The sequence below is a fragment of the Sapajus apella genome, unplaced genomic scaffold (assembly GCF_009761245.1).
Source record: "Sapajus apella isolate SASKATOON/1434 unplaced genomic scaffold, GSC_monkey_1.0 scaffold4, whole genome shotgun sequence".
Lineage (NCBI taxonomy): Eukaryota > Metazoa > Chordata > Mammalia > Primates > Cebidae > Sapajus > Sapajus apella.
In genome coordinates, this window is record NW_022436944.1 from 40,296,919 (window position 1) to 40,305,017 (window position 8,099).

General features: G+C 38.3%; 1 pseudogene; it reads left to right on the forward strand.

Annotated features, from left to right (window-relative positions):
- Positions 1–3,254: 3,254 nt before the first annotated feature.
- On the forward strand, positions 3,255–8,099 carry LOC116538141 (annotated as a pseudogene).

Consider the following 8,099-nt stretch of genomic DNA (forward strand, 5'->3'; position numbering starts at 1 on the left):
TAGCTGGGATTACAGGCACGCGCCACCATGCCCAGCTAATGTTTTGTATTTTTAGTAGAGACGGGGTTTCACCATGTTGACCAGGATGGTCTCGATCTCTTGACCTTGTGATCCACCCGCCTTGGCCTCCCAAAGTGCTGGGATTACAGGCTTGAGCCACCGCGCCCGGCCTAGGATTTCATTCTTTTTATGGCTGAATAATATTCCATTATATTTTTGTTTTTGCTACTGAGTTATTTGACTTCCTTATATACTCTGGTTGTTAGTCTTTTGTCAGATAGATAGTTTGTAAATATTTTATCCCATTTGGTCTGTTTTCTCTTCACTTTGCTAATTGTTTCCTTTGCTGTGCAGAAGTTTTTCTAGCTTGTTATAATCCTATTTGTCTGCTTTTGTTATTCTTATATATGCTTTTGAGATCTTATGCAAAAAACGTCCTTGCTCAGACAAATGTCCTGCAGCATTTCCCCAGTGTTTTCTTTCAATGGTTTCATAGTTTCAGAACCTTCATAGTTTCAGGTCTTTAATCCATTTTGAGTTGATTTTTGTATATGCTGAAAGATGGAGATCTAGTTTCATTATTCTGCATATGGGTATCCCGTTTTCCCAGCATTCATTAAAAAAAATGTCCTAGATTCATTAAAGACACTGTCTTTTCCCCAATGTACATTCTTGGCACCTTTGTCAAAAATAAGTTGGCTGTAAATACATGGATTTATTTTTGGGTTTTCTATCCTGTTCAACGGTCTATATGTCTGTTTTTATGCTAGTACCATGCTGTTTCCGTTACAATGTTTTGTAGTGTAACTTGAAATCTTGTAGTGTGATGCCTCAAGCTTTGTTCTCTTTGCTTAATATTGCTTTGGCTATTTGGAGTCTTTTGTGAGTTCACACGAATTTTAGGATTGCTCTTCCAATTTCTGTGAAGAATGACATTGGTAGTTTGATAGGAATCATTTCGAGTCTATAGATCACTTGGGGTAGTATAGATATTTTAATGACATTAATTGTTCCAACAGATTTTTTTTTTCATTTTTGTGTCTTTTTCAATTTCTTTCATCAGTATTTTATAGTTTTCCTTGAAGACATCTTTTACTTCTTTGATTAAATATACTCCCATGTTGTATTTTTTGTAGCTGTAGCAAATGGGATTGCTTTCTTGATATCTCTTTCACATCAATTGCTCTAAGGATGTAGAAACACTGCTGATTTTGTGTGTTGATTTTGTATCCTGCAACTTTACTAATTCATTTATCAGTTCTAAAAGTGTTTTGGTGGAGTCTTTCGGTTTTTTGAAATATAAGATCATGTTATCTGCAAACAAGGATAACTTGACTTCTTCCTTTCCAATTTGAATACTTTTGTTTCTTTCTTTTATCTGATTGCTCTGGCTAAGACTTCCAGTACTATGTTGAAAAAGAGTGGTGACAGGGGGCGTCCTTGTCTTGTTTCAGTTCTAAAACGAGCTTTCGACTTTTCCCCATTCAGTATGATGTTAGCTATGGGTTTGTCACATATGACCTTTGTAGTATTGAGGTATGTTCCTTATATACCCAATTTGTTGAGGGTTTTTTATCATGAGAGGATGTTGAATTTTATTGAATAATTTTTCTGCATCTACTGAAATGATCATTGATCATCTGACTTTAATCATTGATTCTGTTCATGTGTTATATCATATATATTAATTTGAATATGTTGAATTACTTTTGCATCCTGAGGATGAATCCCACTTGATCATGGTGAATGATCTTTTTAGTTTGTTATTTAATTTGGTTTGCTAGTATTCTGATGAGGATATTTGCATCAATATTCATCAGATATATTGGCCTAGAGTTTCCTTTTTTTGTGGTGTCTTTGGTTTTGGTATTAGGGTAATATTGGCTTCATATAATAAATTTGGAAGTGTTATCTCTTCTTCAATCTTGTAAATCGTTTGAGGAGAATTAGTAGTAGTTCTTCTTCAAATGTTTGATAGAATTCAGCAGTGACTTCATTAGGTCCTGAGCTTTTCTTTATTGGGAGACTTTTTATTACTGCTCTGATCTCATTTCTCAATATTGGTCTGCTCAGGTTTTCTATGGTTTGATCTTGGTAGGCTGTATGTTTCCAGGAATTTATCCATTTCTTCTAGGTTTTCAACTTTTTGGCATGTAGTTGTTCATAATAGTCTCTAATGATCCTTTGTATTTTTGTGATTATCAGTTGTAATGTTTCCTTTTTCATTTCTGATTTCTTTATTTGATCTCTCTTATTTTCTCAGTCTAGCTAAAGGTTTGCCAATTTTATCTTTTCAAAAACAATTTTTATTTTCTTAAACTTTTGTACATTTTATCTCAATCTCATTTACTTCTGCTCTGATATTTATTATTCCTACTAATTTGGGGTTTGGTTTGTTCTTGCTTTTTTATTTTCTTGTACATTGTTAGGTTGTTTATTTCAAGTCTGCTTTTCTTTATGTAAGCATTTGTTGCTATAAACTTCTTCCCTCTTAGTACCACTTTTGCTGTATCACTTAGGTCATGGTATGTTGTGCTCCATTTTCATTTGCTTCAAGACATGTCTAAATTTTCTACTTAATTTATTTATTGACCCATTTGTTGTTCAGCAGCATATTGGTTAATTTTCATGTATTTGTGTAGTTTCCAAAGTTTATTTTGTTATTGACTTCTAGTTCTATTCTATTGTGATCAGAAAAGATGCTTGATATAATTTTGACACTTTTTAACTTGTTGAGACCTATTTTTTTGGCCTAACATATAGTCTATCCTGGAGAATGTTCCATGTGCTGATGAAAAGAATGTGTATTCTGCAGCTGTTGGATGAAATATTCTATAAATGTCTTTTAGGTCCATTTGTAAGTCACTCTTTTTGGCACTATATTTAGAATTTAAAAATAAAATACTCCTGAGAAATTTTAAAAGCCAGATATGGGGCATCTGCAAAAAGATCAACCATAGAAAATTCAGTCACTGAGAGAGCACCCTACCTTTCTCTTACTGTAAAACCAGACCTAGTCACTGAATTTCAGTAGGTTTTTATTTTAAAATAAGACAGGTAGGAATTTAAAGAAAGCATTTTCATCTGTGCTATAAAAATGTCGTTCAAAAACATGGCTTTTTAGCTGCTCACTTAAGGAGGAAAAATGTGTCAAGTAATGTCTTATAAAATATACTACAAAAATGCCAAAATTCTACCTTTAAGATCTACCAGTGACCTCCTGGCACATTGACACTCTGGACCTTCAATATGCGATGACCATTCCTTTTCAGATAGTCAAGTCCAAAGTGGACCTCAGTCTTTCTGGGATATCCTTATTGCAAAGAAGAAAGTCTTCAGTAAGGGTTAAATGTAAGCATCACACACTAAACCTCCATTCACCTTCAATCTCTTTTCTTTACTTTACCCAAAATCATTGTTTCTAAACTCAAACGTGGTTCTCTCAAACTTCTTCCCCATCCTCAAACATATGAGGCTACCTATTTCTGTTAGAATCTGGACAAAACTATTTCACATGACCTAGAACATGTGAGGGCTCACCTTGGTCTACCTCTTCAATTTCACCCACTACCACACTCCCTCCATCTATGTTCCAGCTATGCCAGTGCCCTTCAGTCCCCTATACTTTGTGTTTCCCCCTTTTCAGGCCCTTTGCATGTGTTTCTGCCTTTGGCTGGAATGTTCTTTTCACTAAGGTACGGCCAGCATCTTTCAGATCTCAATCTGAATCCAAGTATCACTATGTCACCTTCCTGACTATCATACTTTATCATGTCAATGATGCAAGTTTCTTCATACTTTAGCAGCTTTGGAATTACAATGTGTATTAAAAGTAAATGGAGTCTCACAATCACTGTTAGCCTAGCTCTATGTCAAATTCTTCCAGCAAAAATTCTGGAAGCCAGCAGCGGGGCCAGCAGCAGGTCTATACCTCCAAAACTCCCAGAGAAAGGGATAGGCTGGCATTTGTACTGTTTTGCAGCCTTCACTGTTGACACCACCAGGTTCTGAAAAATCCAAGGTAACTAGGGACTGGAGTGGTCCCCAAGCATACCACAGCAGCCCTATGAAAATTGGCAAGACTGTTACATGGGTGGCTGTTCCCATGTCTTCTCACTGGGCAGGGCCTCCAGGCCTGGGCCTCCAGCCACCCACCACCAGAGCTACTATGCCAATTCCAACTCAGCAACTTTCTGGACAGAGCCTCCAGGAACAATTGGAAGCCTCTCTGCCACTGCCTCTGCAGTAGAACTGCTCTTCACACTCTTGAACAAACAAAGGAACAACTATCCTAAGTGCCCTATCTACACCTCCAACAAGCTGCAGTCAGCTCAAGGAGAGGAGGCCAGTCCATCTCACGTTGGTCCCACACACACCCCATGGCTTATCACCAGATAGGTAACCCCTGGCTTGGGTCCACAGTAGAAACTCTTCATCTTGGGCCAACAGCACTGAGTGATTACTAACTTGCATCTCTCTGGGATGGAGCCCCCAAGAGTCAAGCAAACAACCCTCAGCCACAACCACTACTAAGACCTCTTTCTGTGCTGCCGCTAAGCTAGGGAAAGAACATAAACACTGAGATAACCCCAGAGCTGCAGTGGACAGCCCAAGAGTACCAAGTCATGAACTACAGCCAGCACTCAAGGGGGAGAGGAAGCCACACTTTCAGAGCACTGAGAAGGAACATAACTGCAACTATGAGGAAACATATGGAAGCCACACAACCAAACAAGAGCCTACCCATTGGCCAATAGCTTAAGTGTTACCTGCTGGATCACAACCCAAAGCTTCAACACCAAAAATACCTCACTAACATATCCTCATCTACAACCAGAGACAAGAAGTCAGCTCCAAATAAAACTCTATGCCAAGTTTTAGCCCAGTTAAAACATCCGGAAAAGAAGTCTATTGACTGTACTAAATCTACACTGCAGTTAAAGGAACACCCATAGACATAGATGAGAAAGAACCAACAGAAGAACTCTGGTAACTCAAATGGCCAAAAGGTCATATGTCCTCCAAATAACTACACCAATTCTCTAACAAGAATTCTTAACCAGACTAAACTGGCTGGAATGACAGAAAAAGAATTGAGACTGTGGATAGAGACAAAGATCACTGAGATTCAAGAGGAGGGCAAAACCCAATCCAAGAAAAATATGAATCACAATAAAGTGATATAGGAGCTGAAGGATGAAATAGTTGGTACAAAAGAGAACCTAATGAGCCGACAGAGCTGAATAACACAATACAAGAATTTCACAGTGCAATTGAGTAATAACAGCAGAACAAACCAAACTGAAGAAAAAATATCAGAACTTGAGACTGGTTCTCTGAAATAAGGCAGTCAGACCAAACTAAATAAAAGAAATAAAAAGGAATGAACAAAACTTCTGAGAACTATGGAACTATGTAAAGAGGTCAAATCTATGAATCATTGGCATCCCTGAAAGGGAGAAGGAGAAAACAAACAACTTGGAAAATATATTTCAGGATATAGTCCATGAAAAGTTCCCCAACATTGCTAGAGGGGCCAAAAGTCAAATTCAGAAAATACAGCAAACTCTTGCAAGATTCTACATAAGAAGGTCAACCCCAAGACACATAATCATCAGGTTTTCCAAGGCAGGCCAAAATGAAAGAAAGAATGTTAAAGGCAGCTAGAGTGAAAGGGTAGGTCACCTACAAAGGAATTCCTATCAGGCTAAGAGCCGACCACTCAGCTGAAAGCCTGCAAGCCAGAAGAGATTGGGGGATTATATTCAACATTCTTAAAGAAAAAAAATTTCAATCAAAAATTTAATATCCATCCAAACTAAGCTTCCTAAGTGAAGGAGAAGTAAGATCTTTTTCAGAAAAGCAAATGTTGAAGGACTTCATTACCAGCAGACCTGCCTTATAAGAGATCTTAAAAGGAGCAATAAATATGAAAAGAAAGACCACTACCTGCTATTAATGATACAAACACACATGTAAACATATAGACCAGTGTTACTGTAAAGCAACCGCACAAAGGCAACCTAATAACCAGCTAACAGCAAAATGACAGGATCAAATCCACAAATACAAATACTAACCTTAAATGTAAATGAGCTAAATGCCACTTAACAGGCACAGAGTAGCAATCTGGATAAAAAACCAAGACCCAGGGATATACTGTCTTCAAGCAATCCATCTCACATAGACTCAAAATAAAAAGATGGAATAAAATCTACTAAGCAAATAGAAAACAGAAAAAAGCAGGTGTTGCAATCCTAATTTCACTCAAAAACAGGTTTCAAACCAACAAAGTTAAAAAAAATAAAAAATAAAAAAGACAAGGGAAGGCATCACATAATGGCAAAGAGTTCAATTCAAAAAGAAGACCTGGCCAGGCACAGTGGCTCATGCCTGTAATCCCAGCACTTTGGGAGGCTGAGGCAGGCAGATCACAAGGTCAAGAGATCAAAACCATCCTGACCAACATGGTGAAACCTCATCTCTACTAAAAATTCAAAAATTAGCTAGGTGTTGTGGTGTGTGCCTGTAATCCCAGCTACTCAGGAGGCTGAGGCTGAGGCAGGAGAATGGCTCAAACCTGGGAGGCAGAGGTTGCAGTGAGCCAAGATCATGCCTCTGCACTCCAGCCTGGTGACAGAGCAAGACTCTGTCTCAAAAGAAGAAGAAGGAGAAGGAAAGGAGAAGAGGAAGAAGAGGAGGAAGAGGAAAAGGAAGAAGAAGGAGGAAGAGGAAAAGGAAGAAGGAGGAGGAGGAGGAGGAGGAAGACGATCATCTATTCTAAATATATGTGCATCCAACACAGGAGCACCAAGGTTCATAAAGAAAGTTCTACAAAGGGACATAGATTCCCACATAATAATAGTAGAAGACTTCACTACTCCACTGACAATATTAGACAGATCATCAAGGCAGAAAATTAACAGATATTCAGGACCTAAACTCAGAATTGGACCAAATGGATCTGATAGACCTCTAGAGAAGTCTCCACCAAAAACAACAAGATATATATTTCTCTCATTGCCACATAACGCTCCAAAATTGGCCATATAATTAGGCATAAAATGACCTTGAACAAATATGGAAGAACCAAAATCATACCAAACACACTCTCAGATCATAGCACAATAAAAATAGAAGTCAACACAATTAAAATCGCTCACACCCATACAATTACATGGAAATTAAACAACATGCCCCTGAATGACATTTGGTTAGATAATGAAATTAAGACAGAAATCAAGATGTTCTATGAAAATAATGAGAACAACATACAATATACCAGAATCTCTAGGGCACAGCTAAGCCAGTGTTAAGAGGGAAACTCATAGCACTAAAATGCCCACATCAAAAAGTTAGAAATATCTCAAATTAACAATCTAAGTTAACAATTGAAAGAATTAGAGAATCAAAAACAAATCAAACCCAAAGCTAGCATAAAACAAAAAACAACAAAACTTAGAGCAGAACTGAGGGAAACTGAGACACACAAAAAAACTATTCAAAAGACCAATAAACCCAGGAGTTGTTTTTTTGAAAAAGTTAATAAAACAGGCCATTAGCCAGATTAATTAAGAAAAAAAGAGAGTGGGCTGGTGGATGATCTTGAGCCCTCAGAAACAAGAGGACAGTTCTCAGGAGGCTGAGTGCCCTTTACAGTGCCCAAGGAGGCCTGGCTTTGTTGCTGTGAACCCCAGTAGTCAGACTTGCTCAGATCTCAGCATTTCTTCAGGACTGAACTACCCAAGAATGGTGTGGAGTGCAGCACACTCACTTGTCACTGAGCCACATTCTGGTTCCAAAGCTCCATCTCTCCACTGGACTAGTGAGAGGGTTGTCAGTGTTTTGCTTCTGGGTCTGCTTCTTGCTGCTTATTTGAATCCTTGCTCTGCAATGGACTGCTCCCTGGCTGGAACCCTCACTCTTCATGGTCACTGGGGCTTTGGACAAGTTGTTACTGTGTTCATGGGGATGCCTCACAGAAAGCTGCCAAGGCAGGGCTTTTGGCACTTGCAGCTTTAACTTTTGCTGGGCTTTGCTATTTCAGCTATCATGATGTGGACATCTGCAAAGCTGTTGTAATGCTGTGGAAGCTCTGA